At 36.3% G+C, this 21,786-nt stretch overlaps 1 protein-coding gene and 1 pseudogene across 1 annotated transcript in view; both read left to right on the forward strand.

Moving 5' to 3' along the window:
- The window catches only part of PPFIA2 (PTPRF interacting protein alpha 2), a 535,398-nt gene that overhangs the window by 288,306 nt on the left and 225,306 nt on the right, over nt 1–21,786 (forward strand). The gene's annotated exons all lie outside the window — the stretch shown is intronic.
- On the forward strand, nt 6,232–6,396 carry LOC133769311 (U2 spliceosomal RNA; annotated as a pseudogene).

Genomic DNA, 21,786 nt, shown 5'->3' on the forward strand with positions numbered 1-21,786 from the left:
AGATAGATGACAGAAAGATATATGCACATCATTGAAAGGAAGAAAGACTAAAACTATACAGGAGGATCAAGAAAAAGTAGTAAATGAGGGAAAAACAAACTGGATTTTGAACAATGTCTACAAGTTTCTAGGAAGAAATCGTCATTCATCAATTTTCAGTAATTTAATTAATAGCCATTCACTGAGTCCATACTATTGCCCTGCATCTGTGATAAGAGCTTCAAACGCAAACCTTTATTAGAAATATTCTTTGCCCACTCTTTTTTTTTTTTTACTTTAGTAGGAAACTAATTTGCAAATGTCCACTGTTATACAATGTGAATATGTGTTCTTTAAAGATGTTTATAAAGTCAAAGGAAAAAAGATTGGTTTTAACTTGCAGTAATAAGAGAAGGGAAATTAAAAGAAAATTCCTACATGTGCTTATTCTGGGTCTTTTACACCCTCAATTAACCCTTACAACAATCCCTCTGAAGATAGTTATGTTTTTCTCGTTCAACTTAGGTTTAGGGACATTGATTTGCTTATTCAGGTCATGCAACAAAGAGAAGGATCAGGGTTTGAATATAGTCACATCTAGTTTCAAAGAGGGAAAGGAAGTGCCTATTGACTATGCTCCCACAGGAAAAGGAGACATGGAATATTTGTGAAAGGTACAAATGGCAAAAACAGATGTCTCCTGCTTTGAGGGACTGGTCAGAGTTGGGTAGACAAAGCCATCAGTGCATGAGGATCATGTTCCTTGGTTCAGGGGTTCCTGGAGAGGACAAGAAACAGTAATGCCAAGTGTTGGAAGGGTGGTATTTTAGAAAGATTACCAACTAGGCACTTAAGTGTAGGGAATTATCAAAAACAGAATCACAGTTAAAAAAAAATCCTAGGAAGTGCTAAGCTGACTGTGCATTTTTCTGGAATTTCTTGGAAGCTAGACTTTTCATTTTCAATAGAGATCCATAAAACTTAGTACATGAAAGAATTTCTAAGTTCAAGAACTTTGCAGACAAATAATGTTAAAGCTAAGAGTAAAGGTCAAAATATTTGTGCTCAGTTTCTCGTTTTGCCACCTTCCTTACAAAGATTTTTTTTTTTTAGCTATTGTGGATACTTCAAGGATCTATCAAAAACAGAGGAAAACATAGTTTCGTGTGTATTTTTTGCACTTTATGATTTTTAACTTCTCATTTTTATAAGCTCTTTAAGGGAGACAAACAAAAATCTTTCTAGTCTATGGCCAGATTCAGTCTATATTCAATGTTATTTGATTAAATAGTGTTGAAGGAAAATATTTCATGATGTATACATGTATCAAAACATCACATTGTACCCCATAATTCTGTACAATTAATTATATATGTCAATTTTTAAAATATTTATTTATTTTTATTTGAAAGGCAGAATTACAGAGAGTGCAGGAGAGACAGAGAAAAAGAGGTCTTCCATCTGCTAGTTCATTCCCCAAGATGCCCACAACAGCTGGGGCTGGGCCAAGCCCAAGCCAGGAGCCAGGAGCTTCTTCTGGGTCTTCCATGTGGGTGAAGGGGCCCAAGCATTTGGGCCATCTTTTGCTGCTTTCCCAGGCACATTAGCGGGGAACTGGATAGGAAGTTGAGCAGCCAAGTCTTGCAGTGTCACCCATATGGCATGCATGCTGGCATCACATTAATCTACTATGCCACAACACTGGCCCCCATACATGTCAATTTAAAAAAATAAACTTTAAAAAGTAACATTTTGGACCAGTTTTTTACCACAAATGCTAATATTCACATCAATTTCTGCTTTCAAAATGAGTCACAGGAACACAAATAGCCATTACGATTCATCTCAAAACAGTGATCCTAACATCTGTACTCCGGGAGAATGGAGTCGGAGTTTGAGTTGGGTTTGATTGCCGGTATCAGGCAAAAATATGCCTTTCAATCACAGACTCTGGTGTGTGTGTATGATTTATACTTTCAGGAAGGAGAGCAGGAGAGAGAGAAGTGAAGGGGGGTAGGGAATGGGAAGGAGAGAGAAATAAACAGAAATGCTGTTACCTTTGATCTTTACAGCTTATACCTGGCTGACCTTGAAGACAGCTTTTCATCCCAGTGAACTCCTTTTTAAATTTCAATGGAATCGGGTAGACAGGGCTCAGCAAAGCTATCCTGTAGGCCGCCATTAATCGTGACTCCTCTCCTGGGCACCTACTTGCCCTATTCTGCAACAATGTAGTTATAATCAGATGAACCATCACCTCCAAGGTGAGAGTTTATTTACTAAAGAGTGAGGACTCCCCTAATGTATTGCTTTTGACTGGTGCCTCTCTTCACTGATGTGGGTTAATATAGAAGAGGGAATGAGAGTTAATAGCTCTTTTGTGAAGTTGTCTAAATTTTCTTAGCTAGAACAACAGCAGCGATGCCAGAAGAACAGTTGAGAATCCTTCCTAGTTTTATAGTGGATGGTAATAGAAATGAAGAGCAGATGTGGAATGGTGCACTCGTCAAAGAGACGTTACAGGAGCCTGGTGCAGAGGGAGGATGTGAGTCCTGGCAGAGGATGCTCCCTGCGATAACAGCAGGGGAGGCAGAGACTGCAAAGATGAATGTAGCAGAAGAACTGACATTCCTACAGCACCCTACCTGCTAGTTTATAGCATTGGCATAGGGCCAGCTGGCCAAAACTACTGGCAGAGACAGAATATCACACCACAAATGTTTTTCTTTCTTTGTTTCAAGCACAGTGCTTCTCTTTACCCCACTTCCCCAAAGAGAAATTTCCCTAGGACCGCACTCCTTCAGGGCATGCAGTAAGAAGGGCACACCGACTGTGGGCATTCTTCCAAATAACCCATTATGTCAGGATAATCATGGGAAAATATCAAGAAATTCGATATGCAGGCACCTTCTACAAATTATGTAAGCAGTAGTCTTAAAAATGTGAAGATCGTGAGATTGTCATGGATTGAACAAGACTAAGAAGACATGATGAAATGCAATGCCATATTCGAGTTGGGTCTTGGGGAAGAATAAGAATTTTAATGGACAAATTTGAAAAGTATGAAGATATATTAACCATTTCTCAGCAATGTTAATTTCTTTGATAAATGTATCCCGATCACGTAAGATACTAACAGTAGGTGAAAGTGGATGAAGGAGATATTAAAACTATCTGTACTATCTTTGAAATACTTCTATAAATACAAAATCTGTTCAAATTAAATTTAAGAAATAAACTCTGGAACAGACCACACTTGCTCTCTTGAGCCTGCATACCCTGTGAATTTGTGAGCAGCCGTTAGTATATTATATAATGTATATACATATATCAATATTTGAGATCCTGCAACCTCCCCCTAATCTGCTTCTTTTTAAACCACTTTAATTGAAGACCCTGCAAAAGAAAAAAAGTACGGAGAAGGAAATTGAACACTGCTGGAAGAAGGTGAAGGGAACTCTTCAGACCTGGAGCTTTAGGTTGTGTTTTGGAGCATCAAAAAAAAAAAAAAAAGAAAAAAAAAAAGAAAAAAAAACTAGAGATGAGTATTGGGAATTTATTTAGATACAGGACTAACATGAGGGAAGAAAGAGGACCCATTCTATACTTCATTTTATTATGTGTCTTATGTAACTTATATTCCAAAAACATAATTAAAAAGACTGTGTCTGGGCCAGGCCTTTGCCTAGCAGTTAAGACACTGGTTAGATGTCTGTTTTGTATCACAATGTGTAGGTTCAATCCCCAGGTCCAGCTCCTGATTATAGCTTCCTGCCAATGTGTACCCTAAGAGTAACAGGTGATGTCTCAAATAGTTGGGTCCCTGGCACCCATGTGGGAATCCTAGATTGAGTCCCTGGCTCTTGGTTTAAGCTGTTGCAGGAATTCAGGGAGTGACCCAGCCAATGTGAGCTCTGTTTCTCTCTCTCTCTCTCTGTCTCTCTGTCTCTGTCTCAATTCTCTATATCTGTATCTCTCAAGTAAAACAAAAACTGTCCTAAATAGTCGAAAATCATTCAAAAAAGTTTAACATACAAGTAGTATTGGGAGAAAAATGAAACCACTAGTCTCATTTGGGAAGTCAAAGGCATTTCATATTTTTAATCTGTAATTTTCAGTCTTGTTCAGCCAGAAATAATTGTGAAATGACCTAAAAATGTAGACTTGGTGCAATTGCTTCTGTTCTCATTGTTATTTATCACAAAAGACAATCTGTGAGAGGATTACTTCTGTAGGACAACTGGTGAAATCAAGCATTTGGTTGTCTCTAGGGACGTAGAACTGCTGCCAAATACCTCTTATTCATGAAGAACCAAGCATGGCCTAGGACATATATTTTGACCTTTATGATTTGAGGATTCTAACGATGACATATTGGTATTACTATTTTTTAAAAATCTTTAATAACATTGAATACTTTTTCCTGTAATAAGCACAATAGTATTATCACACCTGAGATGTTTCACATGATACTATTATCTAACATAGAATTACATATGGTCCATACTTAATTGTCTCCAGTTCTCTTCAAAACTTTTATTTTTCATGTGGATAATTTAAAACTGCATGTACTCCCCATTCTTCAAGTTGATTAGCCTATTGAACAATTAAGCTTATTCCCCTTTCTTATATCCTGTTTTAAAATTACTGTCATCCTCAATGTAGGAAAAAATTTTAAAATATGACAATCAAAGGGGGGCATGATTTACATCCTTTCATTCATTCCTAGTTCTTTCATGATGCTTTACTCTAAGTTAGTAAAACTCCTGGGTTTCCAAATTCTCTGGCAAACGACAGCATTCTCATTGGTGAAATGTTCTTAAACAAAATCACCATATCCATTCTTATGTTTTTCATTATACTACTTGTTCCCAGAAAAATTTGCTTCCCATGTTTTACAATTAAATATGAAATGTTGTAATATTTTTATTTTGTTCTTATTAGCTTCTTTAGTATTTTTAATTTTATTTATTTCTGTATGTGTATGTAAGGGACAATACTGCAATGTGTATGGTGCACATTAGCAGGAAGTTGGAATTGGGAGTGGAGCTGGGACTTGAACCCAGGTATTCTGATATGGAATGCAGACATCTTAAGCAATGTCTTAACCACTTCACCAAAGATCGGCTCCTGTACTTAACAATTTTTAATAATAACTTTCAAGAGTTAAAACAAAAAGAGAATTTTAAAAATTGGTGCTTCATACTGCTGTGCATTTTTATTGTTTAAAAATTTTTATTAATACAAGGAGAACAGATTTCATGCATTTTATAGGTACAGTTCCAAGAAGACAACCGCACTTTCCTCACCCCCCATCATGCTTCCTCCCTCCCCTCTCTTCATCACTTTTTGCAGAGACATAACTTAATGCACTCTACATTCACAGGCTTAATTCATCACTAGTCAGTACACAACTAGTAAAAAGTAGGAACACCACAGTGCCACAGGGGTATAAACAAAGGCTAAAATCAACAATCATATCACAAAATGCATATTTCATTCCTACACATTTTTGTATTCTATATTAACTGCCATATATCATAGAAAACATATGATGTTTGTCTTTCTGAGACTGGCTTATTTCTCTAAATATAATGACTTCCAGTTGTATCCATTTTGTTGCAAAAGATAGGATTTCATTCTTTTTTTAAGGCTGAGTAGCATTCCATAGTGCAAGTATAACACATCTTTTTTTAATCCGGTCATCAGTTGATGGACATATGGGCTCATTCCATATTGTAACTGTGAATTGAACTGCAAATAAACATGGGAGTACAAATAACTCCTTCATATGCTGATTTCATTTTTTTGGTAAGATCTCAGGAGTGGGATGGCTGGGCCATATGGTAGATCTATTTTCAAATCCATGAGGAATCTGCATATTGTCTTCCATAATGGTTATACTAGTTCATATTCTCACCAACAGTGGATTAGGGTAACATTTTCCCCAAGCCCTTGCCAGCATTTATAATTTTTTTAGGGGGCGGATGGTAGGCATTCTAACGGGAAAGGTGAAAACTCATTGTGGTATTTATTTGCCTTCCCTGTTATTTTGATTGAAATTGCATTGAATCTAAAAATTGTTTTAGGTAGGATGGCCATTTTGATGATAATAATTCTTCCAATCCAAGAACATGGAAGAATTTTCCATTTTTCTGTGTCTTCTATTTCTTTAATGTTTTACAGTTTTATATGTAGAGCTCTTTGACATCCTTGGTTAAATTTATTCCAAGGTATTTAAATTTTTTTGTAATCTCTTCTCAGCCTTTTGGCTAAGATCAAGTGTAAATTTTCTTGTAGCTGTTGTGAATTGTACTGATTTTAGAAGCTCTTTCTCAGCCATGACATCGTTGTATGTACAAAATCTGATGATTTTTGTGTGTGGATTTAATATCCTGCAACTTTACAAACCTCTCTTATGAGTTCCAGTAGTCCTATATTGGAATCTTTTGGTTCCCCTATATGTAGAATCACGTTATCTATAAACAGCGATAATTTGCCTTCTGCCTTACCTATTAGTATGCTTTTGATTTCTTTTTCTGGCCTAATGGCTCTGACTAAATCTTCCAGGGCTACATTGAATAGCAGTGGTGAAATGGTCGTCTTTCTCTGATTCCCTGTCTTAGTGTAAGTGCTTCCAACTTTACTCAATACAATATGATGCTGGCTGGGTTTGTCATATGTTTCCTTGATGTATTTAATTGGAGAATTTAAGTAATTTACATTCACGGTCATTATTCATAGGTAACGAATTGGTTCTGCCATATTTCCATAAATATTCCTATTGTTTGCTTTGGATCTTTTGTACTTTTGCTGGATTTTTTGCTGCATATTCTTTCATAATGATGATTATAATAATGCATTTCTGTGTGTAGCACATCCTTAAGAATCATTTGTAAGACCGGGCAGGTGGTCACAAATTCTTTCCATTTCTGTTTGTTTTACAAGTCTTTATTTCACCTTCATTTGTAAGTGAAAGCTCTCCTGGGTTGGCAGTTTCTTTCTTTTAGGACTGAGCTATGTCTCTCCATTCTCTCCTAGCCTTTAGGGTTTCTGTTGAGAAATCAGCTGTTAGTCTAATCGGGGGTCCTCTGAAGATAATCTTATGTTTATCTTGTGCACATTTTAGAATCTTTTCTTTATGTTTTACTGTTGAAAGTTTGACTATAATGTGTTATGGTAAGCAACTTTTCTCATCATGTCTATTAGGAGTTTTATGTGATTCCTGTATTTGGATGTCACTTCCTTTCTCTAAATTAAGGAAGTTTTCTGCTATTATTTCACTGAGTAGGCCTTCTAATGCATTCTGTCTTTCAACTCCTTCAGGAACTCCTGACACATATATTTGGTTATTTGAGAGTATTCCATAAATCTCAAATACTATTTTGATTTAAAAGAGTGATGTTAAAAGTTTTATTTCATTATGTCATAATTTTAAAAAATCAGAAATTGTAGCTTTGTATCCATTTAAATGCAGAGTAACATTTAAATGTTAACTTAAAAATGTGTGAGGAGGTACATGACCTAAATTTCTTTTATTGGGTAATTGAACAAATATGTTTGAAGACTGATATCCTAAATACTTCCAGACGTTAGTTCCTCTAGAGTTTGTTTCAAACACCACCTTTTCCATTTGTCTACTCCATTGTTCCTCTGCATATTTTTCAGAGAAAATAGAACCTTTGGACATCACATCTTCCCACGTACCTGGCTCTTGGATCTCTATGTTCTATCATCTCTCTCGTGACTGTGGAAGCTCTGGCTCTGTTCCACTCTTATCTATTCAAAGGCAGAGTTGTGATATTTTTCATTTCGCTCTGCCTCTCTCTCTATTCATTTTCTCTATTTCTGTTGGTTCTTTTCCAGTAAAACTTCTACAGTGGTCTTACTTGCACGATATCAATGATAATGTTTGCCAAAGAACCTCCTCATGATTCCATCTGTGCCTCTAGCTATGCTGTACCCCAGTTTGTGTCATTTCCTTTACAACAAATAACTCAAAAAACTGAATGCTCATTATCACCAATGTTTCTCTTCTGTGTTCCTCATACCATTGCATTATTCTAGCCAGTGAACCTGATAATGTAAAGAATAACAGCAATCGCTGTGTTGCACATTCATTGATCAATTTTTGGTCTTCAGGGAGATTTCTCAGAGGTGGTTACTTCCTAACAACATGTTCCAGCAGAACAATAACACACACTCTGACTTTGTCCTTCCCTCTCTGGCCACTCTCACTTGCTTTCATTTATTAATGCACTACTTAGCTCCCCAACATCTGAACATTAAGAAGTGCCTCAGGACTCAGTCCAAGAACTTTTTCTCTGTGTATTCATTCTCATACCTGATGAGGTGAACTGATTAGGTATCATCTTACAGGAGAGGACTTCTAAATTAATACATGGAACTTGCACCCCTCTCCTAAATGTTAGACTTCAAAAACATATACCTTTGCTTACTTAATTGGCATTTCAATGTAATGCATCAAAAACCCTGTTGCTGGTCCTCTATCCTCGGCTTCAAATCTGCTCCTCTAATAAATTTCCCATTCTCTCTTCTGTTCTTCTAGATGTTTTGGCCAATACCATCAGAATTATCTGCCAGTATCTCTGAATTTCCTCTTTATTCTTCAACTGCATATAACTGGTCCACATATCCTATTGAGACATACTAATACTATCACTAACATGCCTAACACTCTGGTTCTAGTCACAGTTATCTCTCTCCAGTTTCTTGGAATAGCCATCTCATTGTTCTTCCTACTTACTCTTTTACCTCACTACAGTCTACTCCTCAAACAGGTTTACACCAAATTAGATTGCATCACTTACCTGCTCAAGATACTCCAGTTGTTTCCCTAAAGCCAAGACCCCACAGTGGAATCTTGCATACTTTACACCCAGGCTACCTCTGGGAACCTGATCTCATGTTCTTTGTGGTTCAGTCTGCTCCAAGTACGCTGCCTTTTCTGCTTCCTTTTCCATCATATTTGAAACACACTACCTACTCCTTAAATACCCATTTTTTTAGCTCTCTGTCTTCAGATCTTTGCTCAAATGCCCTACTCTTACTACATGCTTTCTGCCTCCCTATCTAAATTTCAGCTCCAACTCTCCCTTTTTGTTTTACCCTGTAGCACCTACCATAATCTAACACATTATATATTTGCCTGTTTGTTTTCTTTAATTTAATGTCTCTCTACAGCTCTCAAAACCTTTCCTACAAATACGTGCTTTCACTAAAGGCAAAAATTTTTGTTTGCATTGAGTAAATTTGTTCTGCTGCTGTATTCTCATTTCCTGGAATAATGCATAAATGAATGTGATGAACTTGTAAAAAAAATACTGAGAGATTTGTGGATTTTTGTTTGGATTTAATTATATTAAACATAAACAGCATAGTCCTTGTATGATGCTCCTTTTCCTGAAACAATTTCTAAGGCTAATTGTTAAGATTTATTTATTTATTTATTTGAAAGTCAGAGTTACACAAAGAGAGGAGAGAGAGAGAGAGAGAGAGAGAGAGAGAGAGAGAGGTCTTCCATCCGCAGGTTACTCCCCAATTGGCTGCAATGGCCGGAGCTGCACTGATCCAAAGCCAGGAGCCAGGAGCTTCCTCCAGGTCTCCCACATGGGTGCAGGGTTCCAAGGTCTTGGGCCATCTTCCATTGCTTTCCCAGGCCATAGCAGAGAGCTGGATGGGAAGTGGAGCAGCCAGGTTTCAAACTGGCGCCCATACGGGATGCCAGCGCTTCAGGCCAGGGTGTTAACCTGCTGCGCCATAGCACCGGCCCCATTTGTAAGACTATTTTAACTCAGTCTAGAATTAGGCACAAAAAATACTTTATACCTAGACCTCAATAATTATGAAGAAAAAATTGAATGATCATTAACTTCTGAGACAACTGGAGAAGTATTTACTGAGCAGCTATGAATTAAAATAGGCCTTAAATAAAGAACCTAATATTTATGGGACAGGTATTTGGCACAGTGATAAAGATGCTGCTTGGAACACTTGAATCCCATATTAAATTGCCTGGGTTTGAGTGCCAGCTCAGCTACTAGTCCAGTTTCTTAGTAGTGCATACCCTGAGAGATAGAAAGTAGTGACCCAAGTAGTCAAGTAGTTAGTAGGGTCACTGCCATCCACATAAGAGACTCAGGAATTCCAGGCTCCTGATTTTAGCCTGACCCAGTCCCAACTCTTGCAGTCATTTGACAAGTGGATCAGCAATGGGAAGATCTCTCCGCCTATCTCTGTTCCTGTCTTGTGGGTATGTCTGCCTTTCAAATGAATTAATTAATTAATCCTACAAAACCAGATTTAGAAATATAGAACAATGAATAAGAGAATGCTCTGTGCAAGAAAAATGACTTGAGGCCAAACTAAGAGTATAAATGTTTATAAACATTCTGGTTACAATTTAGGGCTGTAGGTAGAGGCTGGTTCATGGTCACCTAAAAGTGTATTCTCTTAGTCAGTTTCAGCTGATGGGAAAAAAATTCCATAATCTGGGTTTCTTAAGCAGCAAACTATTTCTTACAGTTCGGGCCTGAGAAGTCCAAAATCAAAGTATCAGCAGATTCAAGGATATCTGACCACATTCTGATTCCCATTGTATATTCACATGGCAGGGGTATTGAAGAGAGAGGAAGAGAGTATGTGTCTCTCTCTTTTTATATTCCCATTATGAAGACATTTTCCTTATGGTCTAATCTAACCATAATCATCATTAGATGTCCCCACCTCCAAATTCCATCACACTAGAGGTTAGAATCTCAACACATGTATTCTGGGGCAAAACATTCAGTTCTTTTCATTTTGTCCGCTAGGTGTGTAGGATTTAGCAAATGTTGGAGTGACTCTTTCAGGTGAGAGGAAAAGGAAATACATGGCCAAAAATGGCTTTGAGATCAGTAGTATTCTAGCTACATAATGAACTAAATATAAGAAAGATGTCAGGTAAGAAACCTGAATCAGCACAGATTTCAATAGAATGAGGTTGAAACAAAAAATATGCTGAATTTAGGGAAAATATCAGAAGGTTATTTTCTTAAAACACGAGAGAGTATAGAGAGATAGCAACTGGGTAGAAGGGGTTGCAGAATCTACTTGAGATCGAGTGAATAGGGAAGCACTGTTTTAGGAGGTGACAGTGAAAAAGGGAGAGGATTTCAAGCAGAATGAGAACAATCGCGGCACCCTCCTGGAGAGAGAGTGGTCCAGTAAGGGAACAGGTGAAGAGCAGCATAAAGCTCAGTGGGAAGTGCCAGATGACGTCAGAAGTCAAGCCAGGGGCTTTCAAGAAAAAAACAAAGCAGGCCGGCGCCACAGCTCACTAGGCTAATCCTCCGCCTTGCGGTGCCGGCACACCGGGTTCTAGTCCCGGTCGGGGCACCGATCCTGTCCCGGTTGCCCCTCTTCCAGGCCAGCTCTCTGCTGTGGCCAGGGAGTGCAGTGGAGGATGGCCCAAGTCCTTGGGCCCTGCACCCCATGGGAGACCAGGAGAAGCACCTGGCTCCTGCCATCGGGTCAGCGCGGTGCGCCGGCCGCAGCGGCCACTGTGGGGTGAACCAAAGGCAAAAGGAAGACCTTTCTGTCTGTCTCTCTCTCTCACTGTCCACTCTGCCTGTCAAAAAAAAAAAAAAGAAAAAAAAAAGAAAAGAAAAAAACAAAGCCTGTTAATGCCTTGCAGCTACGGCATCAGAGTGCCACTTCCTTAAGTGGACGGGAAAATTCTTAGTAGGGAGTTACGCTTCAAAGAAAGCTGAGTCAGTTGTGAGTGTTAAGCATGAGGAAAACGTATGAAATATGTATCAGTGAATGTGAGTGCATAAACAGCAGCTTAAGATGAGAACAAAACAGTACCCAGAGGAAAATTAAATGTTGGAAAGGCAGTGGGGAACCCTGCAAGATTAGAATCTGATTGTTCAGAAATCTTAGAAGTAGGAAGAAATTTTGTTTGTTGCTTTTTGCCTGCACTGTCAAAGCTACTGAACAGTTCTGACTTTGACCTCATGAATGTGAATCTGAGACCGAGAATGCCTAAAAGTTCCTAAATATACTAAGGGCACAAACCTATAATTGAATTCAGTGCTCTTACTTAAGCATTTCTTCAAAAACAAGCAGCCAATTAAGAAGTAGTGTGTTGTGCGCTTAGAAACATCAGTGACAGCAAAATGGTGATAGACCAACAATGGGAGATTGATATTCATAGTCTGAATGCTTTATTCCCTATTGACAATTAAAGGCTTTCACTGAGAAAGGTGTTTATGTTTGTGCCAAGTTTCTAATGTTTAGGTTTATCATTTTCAGTGGGTTTCATTTCCGGATATATCCCACAGAGCAATATACCCAGGGAAGAATTAACAAAAATGTAATTTGGAATTTTCCGAATGTTGATCTCATGGCTCCTGAAATTCTATAACTCTCTGTGAATTTGTAAACAAAGTAAATTTGAGCCACTTATTTCAAAGCCATTAGTAAATTCAACACGCATGAGTTGAGCATGCAGTATGTGCCCAATATTGGAAAGGTGTTTATTCTGGATAAGGAGATCAATATTAGGTCTACAGTAGAGAAGATGATACAATAGGAAACTGAAAACATGTAAAAAATAAAAGTTGTAATAATAACAGCCAAGGATATAAAAGACATAGATGATGATGAAGATAGATAGATATGGATAGATAGATAGATAGATACATAGATATAGATAGACACACAGACAGGCAGACAGATAACATTTATTTCTAATGGGAAATGTCTGGGTAGACTTCTTTTTAATTTTGGAATCAAAAATGGATCTTGAAAGATGGGTGAGATTTTAACAGGAAGTTTTGCAGCAAGAGTTAGCAGGTTAATCTGGCCCACCCCCACTCACAAATCCTTTGACTTATTAAATAGGATACAGAGACAAATTTAATATAAACATACAGTTTTTTTTCTGTTCATGTATAGTTTCAGATTGTAAGGTCTTTTAAATAAGATTATATGTGATAGATTATACATGAAAATGTACATAGGGAGCAACAATATTTGAATGATTTCAAGAGAAAAATAAACTTATCAAAGATAGGTTTGAGGGTTGTTTTTACAGATTATATAATAGTGGAATATAATAACCAGAAAAAAATTAGAAAAGGCTGATATCCTAACTCCTCCCAAAGTCCACTATCAAAACACTCTAAAAGTTTTTATCTGTGTTATTTGATTATTTTAAACTGGCTCACTAAAGCACATACACATGCAAACATCCAAACAAGCAAACAGCTAAAAATAATGTTCTTAATCATGGAAGAAATACCTTGAGATTTCCTGTCATCCATAGAACATTTATAAAATCATTTTGAAAGATAAATCTGTACTATGGTATTTTATATTTTAATATTTTTACATTATATATTAGAATAACTAGCAACTACAAAACCAAGTTTTAAATTCTTTCTCACTCAAGGATATTTTGCCTGAACATTCTTCTACTAAAGTAATTGGTAAAACCTATTATAATAGCTTATCAATCTGGAAGATTTCTCTTTTTCTCTTTGCTATTCAAATAAAGTGAAAATAAATAGACAAGTGAAACATAGCTCTAAATGTTAACAGATTAACTATATCAAGGAGAAGGCATTTGGCCTGGCAAGTAAGCCATCAATTAAGACACCCACATCCCACATCTGAATACCTAGGGTACTGATGACATAAAAAACAGTGTCAATTGTTAAGTCAACAACAGGAGTCACTGTGCACTTACTCCTCATGTAGGATCTCTGTCCTTAATGTGTTGTTCAATGTGAATTAATGCTATAACTATTACTCAAACAGTACTTTACACTTTGTGTTTCTGTATGTGTGCAAACTGTTGAAAGCTTTCCTTAATATATACTAAATTGATCTTCTGTGTTTGAAAATGAATCTTGATGTGAATGGAATGGGAGAGGGAGCGGGAGATGGGAGGGTTGCGGGTGGGAGGGAAGTTATGGGGGGGGAAAGCTACTGTAACCCAAAAGCAGTACCTTGGAAATTTATATTTATTAAATAAAAGTTAAAAAAAAAATGCCCTGGCCTGAAATGCCAGCATCCCTTATGGGCACTGGTTTGAGACCTGGCTGCTCCACTTCCCATCCATCTCTTTGCTATGGCCTGGGAAAGCAGCGGAAGATGGCCCAAGTCCTTGGGCCCCTGCACTCATGTGGGAGACAAATGGGAAGCTCCTGGCTCCTGAGTTCTGGCTTTGGATCAGCACAGTTCTGGCCATTGCAGCGAGCTGGGAAGTGAACTATTGGATGAAAGACTTCTCTCTTTCTCTGCCTCTCTTCTTTCTGTGTAACTGACTTTCAAATAAATGAATAAGTATTTTTAAAAAAGAATAAAAAATAGAATTAAGTTAAACATTATAAATAAAACCTATTGAGAACATGGAAAAATCAGTGTATCTGATTGAAGGAAAGTAAGGCATAATATTATTGCCTGAATAATTTGTCAGAATAGGATACAGACTTGTTTATGTGCCTGACCTCTGCTACCATGAAGTCACCGTGCTGTGCTCATCTGTGTCCATCCTCCTATTCCAGCTGGGTAGCTTATTGAAACAAATGCCTCACCGTTGTGAGGCAGAGAACAAAAATGAAAAGACCAGAGTTGCGCGGTCCTATATGTGAGGTAACTGTGCAAATCCTAAGAGCAACATGAAGAAATACTCTTAGCAATTGGAAGCCTGACACGATGTTTCCAAATTTTCCCCAAGGAAATGAGCTTCCTAAAAGAGAGAACAGCACATCAAAGTCTAAGACAGAGCAAGCAAGAGCAATTTGAGCAGAAGAAACAGATGGCACCAAGTCAGAACCAATCACAGTGCCTTGTTAGGCAGTCAGGCTATGGGCTTCTGAGTGAGTGACAGAATTCACTCCAGTGCTATCAGGAACCATGGCTACCAACTGGATCTATAACAGAAGAACAAGGGAAAACCTTTGGGTTATTTCTCTTTGTCTCTCTGTGTATTTGTGTGTGTGTGTGTGTGTTGGTGATAATTTCAGTGAAATCCCTCATTATTATGGAGCAGAAAAACACAGGACTTGATCTTTGAGAACCAGCCCTAAAAGGGCAAAACACAAACAATGAGAATTGTAGGTAGTGGGGGCAGGTTGGAGAAACAGATGAAAATTATGCCTTCTGTTCACTTGACAATGAAAGTTGGAGTGACTTCCAGATTCATCATGGTCATACTCTGTAGCAAATGTTTCACATTGGTTTGATTATATTTTCGAAACACAAATATATATTTTTAAAACTGGAATAATAAAAAATAGAAAAAAGAGAATTAAAGATAGACTGCCAAACCTCCATTCCAAATAGTACTGTTGTATAACAGAACTTCACATTCTTTGGTTTAAATGGAAGTATTCTTTGTATTTAACTCTACAACATGTTTTTTTAAATCAGTAATTTAAATGTGAAACTGAATAAAATGTAAATAGAAATGCAAATGTTAATCGTAAAATTAGATCATGTGACTCATTGCCCCATCCACTTTTCAACTTACTTATGAGGAATAGATAGATCGATCAATTGATCAATTGATCTTTTGTCTTCATGATCAGTTATGTTAATTATACCTTCTGTCCAGTCCTGTCCATATTCTTCCATCTTCAGTCTGGTCATTAAATATCTATCATTATCACTATGTTAGGCCAGATGCTTCTGTTTTTCCTTCTGAGAGTGGTCTTGAGTGTAAAATATCAGCTGTGGATGCTGATAGTTAATGCTAAGGTGACAATATTGGGACCCATGAATTAGTGAGTCTTGGGGACTTACAGCTTACTCCAGGAATCTTCTGTGACAGTAGTTTTCCCATTCTTAGAAATGTGAGCTTGAGTTTGTCCCAATAATAGTAATAAATAGTTACAAGCTAGCAAATACACTTATCTCATAACTTTATATGATTGACTCAGTAAGTGTTGATGATACACTGATACAAAAAAAGACAAAAAAACAAAAAACAAATTTCCCAAGGATTATAGCTGCTAAAGGATAGAGCTGGGATTCAAATACAGGTAGTTACTCCCAGAGATAGAGACTTAAGCGCCTTGCTGCTTTGCCTTACTGGGGGTCACTTGTCTCTGTCATGCAAATGAGCCAGTGAAAGACTCATCTCATGGACATGTAGATCCTCCTGTTTGTGGCCAGCAGGGTTATGAGTGCTCCATACCTCAACATATGGTGCTGTAGATGTTCACATGTGTTTCTTCCCTAGCAGAATCTCTCGAAGAGCAGAAATGCCATCGTTTTTTATAAAATAAAAATATCCATGAAGAAGGGAATTAATTAATAGATACTATTTAGAGGAAGCCGATTCCAGAGTTTCATATGGTTCATTATTTGACAGTAAGAAGGCCATGGAATTGATGTGTATGTTTCAGGTTTACTTAAAAATAAAACTTATTTTTCAGCTAAAGGACGCAGTTTTCTTTGATAGTTTCACTTGAATTCCATCATCAAAAAATTAGAATTGACTCTTATGGAGAAATAATTTATTTAAGAAGACTAAAAAAATTTATCTGTTATTATTGCAACTATTACTTTCATCCAGAAGTGGATATAAGCCAGCCTCGGCCTGACCCTCAGAGAGAACCAGTAGATGGAAGAGCTCTACATCTCTCTCCCTCCCACCCTCCTTCTCTCTCTTCTCTCTCTTTTCTCAAATAAAAGGAAATAAAGTAATTTTTCAAAGCTGTGTAAATTTACTGTCACTAGGCATTTCTAGTTTAAAAATATTAACATAGGTTTTAAATATTATTTTCCTCTCAAGCAATTTGTACCTTAAAAATGCATTGGTGATATCATTTCTAGAAATGCTACAGTTATTTAGCAGTTTTGTGAATTTATATACTGCAAGTTCTCTGTTTTGTATATTAGCTTATGCTGCAATGTTCATTATATATTAATTAAAGAAGATTGGCAGTGCAGTGTTAATGCTTGAACTAAAAACGTGGCATCAGATGACTGGGTTCAAGCATTAATTTTGCCATAAAAGCATAAAGTTATATATGACATTGGGCAAACTACTTAAACTCTCTGTGCCTCCATTTTCCCATAAGTGAAATAAGATGGTAGCAATTCTGTATGACTATTGTGAATATGCAGAATGTTGATGCAAATAAAATGCCTATAACAGTGCTTGAAGTACAGAGAAAATTATAAATATTTTTATTGTTTTTGATGTTGTGGGTTCCATTGCATTCAAAAATTAATTTCTAGCCTACTGATGATTTACTCTCAGAATGGCTTCAAATATGCAGTGATTTATTCATTACAATTCAGTAAATTCAACAGCAACTAGGGTAGTTGGTCTGTTTTAATTGATATTACAATTCATTTAGTCCAAAAGATTATAATACGTATTTTCTAAAATTCTGTATTTAGCATTTAGGGGTAGGTACATGGGTCAAGGGTGTCAAATTCTTTGCAATCTCAGATTTTCACAACTTGGTCTTAATAATGACAAAAGTTTGCATTTTATGATCCCATGATGTCCATATTTTAAGAGATATATTTAGTATTTTGTGATTTGCATTACAAATTTTTTCACAAAATTTAAAATACTGTTTTTTAAGAATTCCTTCATGAATATGTGATTGAACTGTGCTCTAGAACAGTCATTTATATGTAACCATGAAATTCATAAAGCACAGAGTTTTAAAATAAACCTTTTTCATTCACAAAAGAGGTGACAAATTTTAGGTGAGTGTTATTTAAGTGAGTGAATTATTTAAGACAAATTTTCTTTCATATCTAACATTAGAGGAAAGGGTATTGGAAGAGACCAAGGTTGGACTAGCTCAAAATAAACAAGTATTTTTCAAAAAGAAAATTATATTTATTGAGAGTGTGATATGTAAAAAGCAAAGAACTGTATGAAGTGCATCAGGAAGTAAAAGAAAAAAAGACTAAATGACGACAAAAAGAAAAACATAAAATATAGAAAAAAAGCTGATTCAAATAGTAAGTTGAAATAATGACATATTTTTTAAAAGCAAAAGCACATATATTGGCTAGATAACACAGTAAGTTCACAATTACAGAATTTTTACTTAGGATTAAAGTCTTGAAGATGGCTAAAGACTTTGTAATCCTGAAAATCATTTACTTCCCTGTTTTTTTAGTCTAATTCCAGCTAAATATTTTTCTCTGGCCATATAAATAATTGGAGCCATCAATTTTAATGCAGTTATTTTAGCTAATATTTTTATCTATCATGTGAAGTTATTTATCTCTAAGTATCCTTGCAAAATTGTATTGTAGCTTCATAATATTATGTATTGTTAATAATTTTGATCATTTCACATCTCATTACATTTTTAGGTTAAATTACTAAAAGTAAAAACATTGACTCAAAGTAAGAAAACATTTTAAAATATTTTCATACATATAGCTGCAATTTCATCCCCAAAATAAGTTGTATGAAAATTCATTATTGAAGCTTAGCCTAAATAAATATCCCAGCATATAAGACTAGCACCATCACCAGCACTGTGGCACTACAGGTTAAGGTGCTACCTGCAGCACTGGCCAGTTGAGCACTGGTTTGAGTCCAGCTGCTCTGCTTTTGAGCCAGCTTCCTCTAATGCACCTGGTAGAGGAGCAGAGGATGGCCTAAGTGCTTAGGACCCTGCCTCCTGTGTAGGAGACTATTGGAATTCATGGTTCCTGGCTTTGGCCTGGTCCAGCACTGGCTGTTGTGGCCAGTTGAGGAGTGAACTAGCAGATGAAAAATTTCTCTCTCTCTCTGTCTCTCTCTGTCTCCCTCCCCCTCTATGTCTATTTCTCTTTTCCTCTGTAACTCTGACTTTCAAATAAATAATTATATAATTTAAAAAATAAAATTAGCAATGCCATTTATATTTTAATGGAAGATATTTAACAGAGAAAAACATAAATTATGCTTACATAGAATCTTGAAGTGCAGATTTAAAAGCTGGCAGATAAATTTGGTCAAGTGTTTTTTTCCTGTTGGAATAAGGACCTGGTGAATTGTGTGTACTACTATTGGACACCATCAAAATATCCGTAGCTTAGAGAGATAAAATTGTGTGCCTAATTTTTTTTTTAATTTGTCCATTATATCTACTTGAAGAGTTTTGATCTTTACTCTGGTGACATTTTAGACTTTCTATGTCATCTACAAAAGAACAGCAAAAGGAAACAAAGTTACTAGACTATTATAGAAATATTAACAATAAAATGATCTTTGTTTTGGCAGTATCACTTTTTTCTGCGTCTTTTAGGAATACAGCACTGTAAATGAAACAGTAGGACATTTTGAAAGTGATTCCTACCCCTAATGGTATTTCAAATTTCTTCACAAGTACAAGAACTAAATTACTTTTACGTGTTCACAATCCCTTTCCCTGCAAAAGGTAGGTAATTCTGTTGTTGGCTTTGAGGTTATTACACTTAAAATGACATAAGTTCTCAAGTGTACAACAGAAATATAAACTTGAAATAGACATTATATAGAATTGAAAATACTAGATTTCAAATGTGGAAGAACTAACTGTATTCTTTTTTTAAGCAAGAATGATTTATTTTATTTATTTATTTATTTTTTTGACAGGCAGAGTGGATAGTGAGAGAGAGAGACAAAGAGAGAGGTCTTCCTTTTTGCCGTTGGTTCACCCTCCAATGGCCGCTACAGCCGGCGCATCTCGCTGATCCGAAGCCAGGAGCCAGGTGCTTCTCCTGGTCTCCCATGCGGGTGCAGGGCCCAAGGACTTGGGCCATCCTCCACTGCCTTCCTGGGCCATAGCAGAGAGCTGGCCTGGAAGAGGGGCAACTGGGACTAGAACCCGGTGTGCCAGCGCCACAAGGCGGAGGATTAGCCTGTTAAGCCACGGCGCCGGCCGATTTAATTTATTTTAAAATGTTCTTTACCTCTAATTACATCTTTCTTTAAATTAATCTTTAGTTTATTAATCTACAGTTTAATTTTTATTAAAGAAAACACATTTCATAGGCATAATTCTACGATGATCATAATTCCATTCCTTCTCTCCTACTTTTCCTCCCTCATGCTCTCTCCTTCCTATCTTTTTTTGGTTTTCTTTAATTTTTGCAAAGACATAATCTCAGTCCATTCTATAATCACAGGCTTAATGCCCTGCTACCTATAATATTCAACAAATAAAATAAAAAGATGACAGTTACACCGGAGTATAAACAAGGGCAAAATGACAAGCTCAGGATGTCCATTTCATTACTATACATTTTTTGTATTCTATATTAACTATTACATATCATAGAAAACCTAAGATATTTGTCTTTGTGGGACTGACTTGTTTCACTAAGTATAATGGTTTCCAGTTGCATGCATTTTATTGCAAAGACATGATTTCATTAATTGTTTTTATGACTGACTAGTATTCCATATTGCATATATACCACATTGTCTTTATCTACTCATCTGTTGATAGGCATCTGGGCTCATTACATATATTAGCTGCTGTGAGTTGAGCTGCAGTAAATATAGGGAAACAATTAACTCTTTGATATGCTGATTTCATTTTGTTTTGGTAAATTCCCAGGAGTGTGGTGGCTGGATCATAGATCTATTTTCAGATTTCTGAGGGATCTTAATACTGTCTTCTATAAGGATTGAACTAGTTTACATTCTCACCAGCAGTAGGAATGCTTGCCAGCATTTATTGTTTTTATTGTTTTTTTTTTGATTGTTTGTTTTTATTTCTGTATGATAGCCATTCTAACTAGGGTGAGGTGAAACCTCATGGTAGTATTTATTTGCATTTTTCTGATGGCTAATGATCCTGAGTGTTGTTCATGTGTCTGTTGGCCATTTATATTCATCCTTTGAAAAATAGCAATTTGTGTCCTTTGCCCATTTCTTAAAATGATTGTGTGTTTTGTTGTTGAGTTTCTCGAGCTCTTTATAGATCCTAGTTATTAATCCTTTAAAGTTGCATAGTTTGTAGAAATTTTCTCCCATTTTGTCAGTCATCTCTTTACTTTGTAGAATGTTTCCAGAGCAGAAGCTTCTCAGCTTGATGTCATCCAATTTGCCTATTTTTGCTATTATTGCCTGTGCTTCTGGGGTGTTTTCTAAGAAGTCTTTGCCAATGCCAATGCCTTGCAGAGGTTCCGCAATGTTTTCCTCTAGCAATTTGATGGTGTCCAGTCATAAGTTTAGATCCTTGATGCATTGTGAGTTGATTTTTATGTAAGATGTAAGGTAGGGATCTTGTTTCACACTTCTGCATGCTTAGATCCAGTTTGCCCAACACCATTGGGAATTAACTATATTCTATAAAAAGTTCTTTTTCATTTTGATTTTGGAATCCTTTATAATTTTTCCTTATTAATTTTAATAACTCTCATATTAAGACAAATTACATATCACAAAGTGCACTCTTTTAATGTGTATAATTCACTGATTATTTTACAAAAGCATATTCAGAGTTGTACAAACTTCAACATTACATAGGTTTAGAATATTTTCATCAGCTCTTTATCCCCAAAAAGTTTGTGCCCATTAACAATTATCACCATTTCTCCTATTTCCAATCTCATAGCAACCATTGGTCTACTTTTTTCATCTAGGAATATTCTTATTTTGCATATTTAATGTAAATGAAATTATGCAATATGTATTTTTAGATAATATATTCATTTCAAAAAATTTTTGAAGGATTTATTTAATTTATTTATTTGAAAGTCAGGCCTGCAGGGGGTGGGGTGAGAGAGACAGAGAGAGATATCTTCCATCAGCTGGTTCACTCTCCAAATGACCAAGATGAG

Source organism: Lepus europaeus, chromosome 10 (genome assembly GCF_033115175.1).
Source record: "Lepus europaeus isolate LE1 chromosome 10, mLepTim1.pri, whole genome shotgun sequence".
Lineage (NCBI taxonomy): Eukaryota > Metazoa > Chordata > Mammalia > Lagomorpha > Leporidae > Lepus > Lepus europaeus.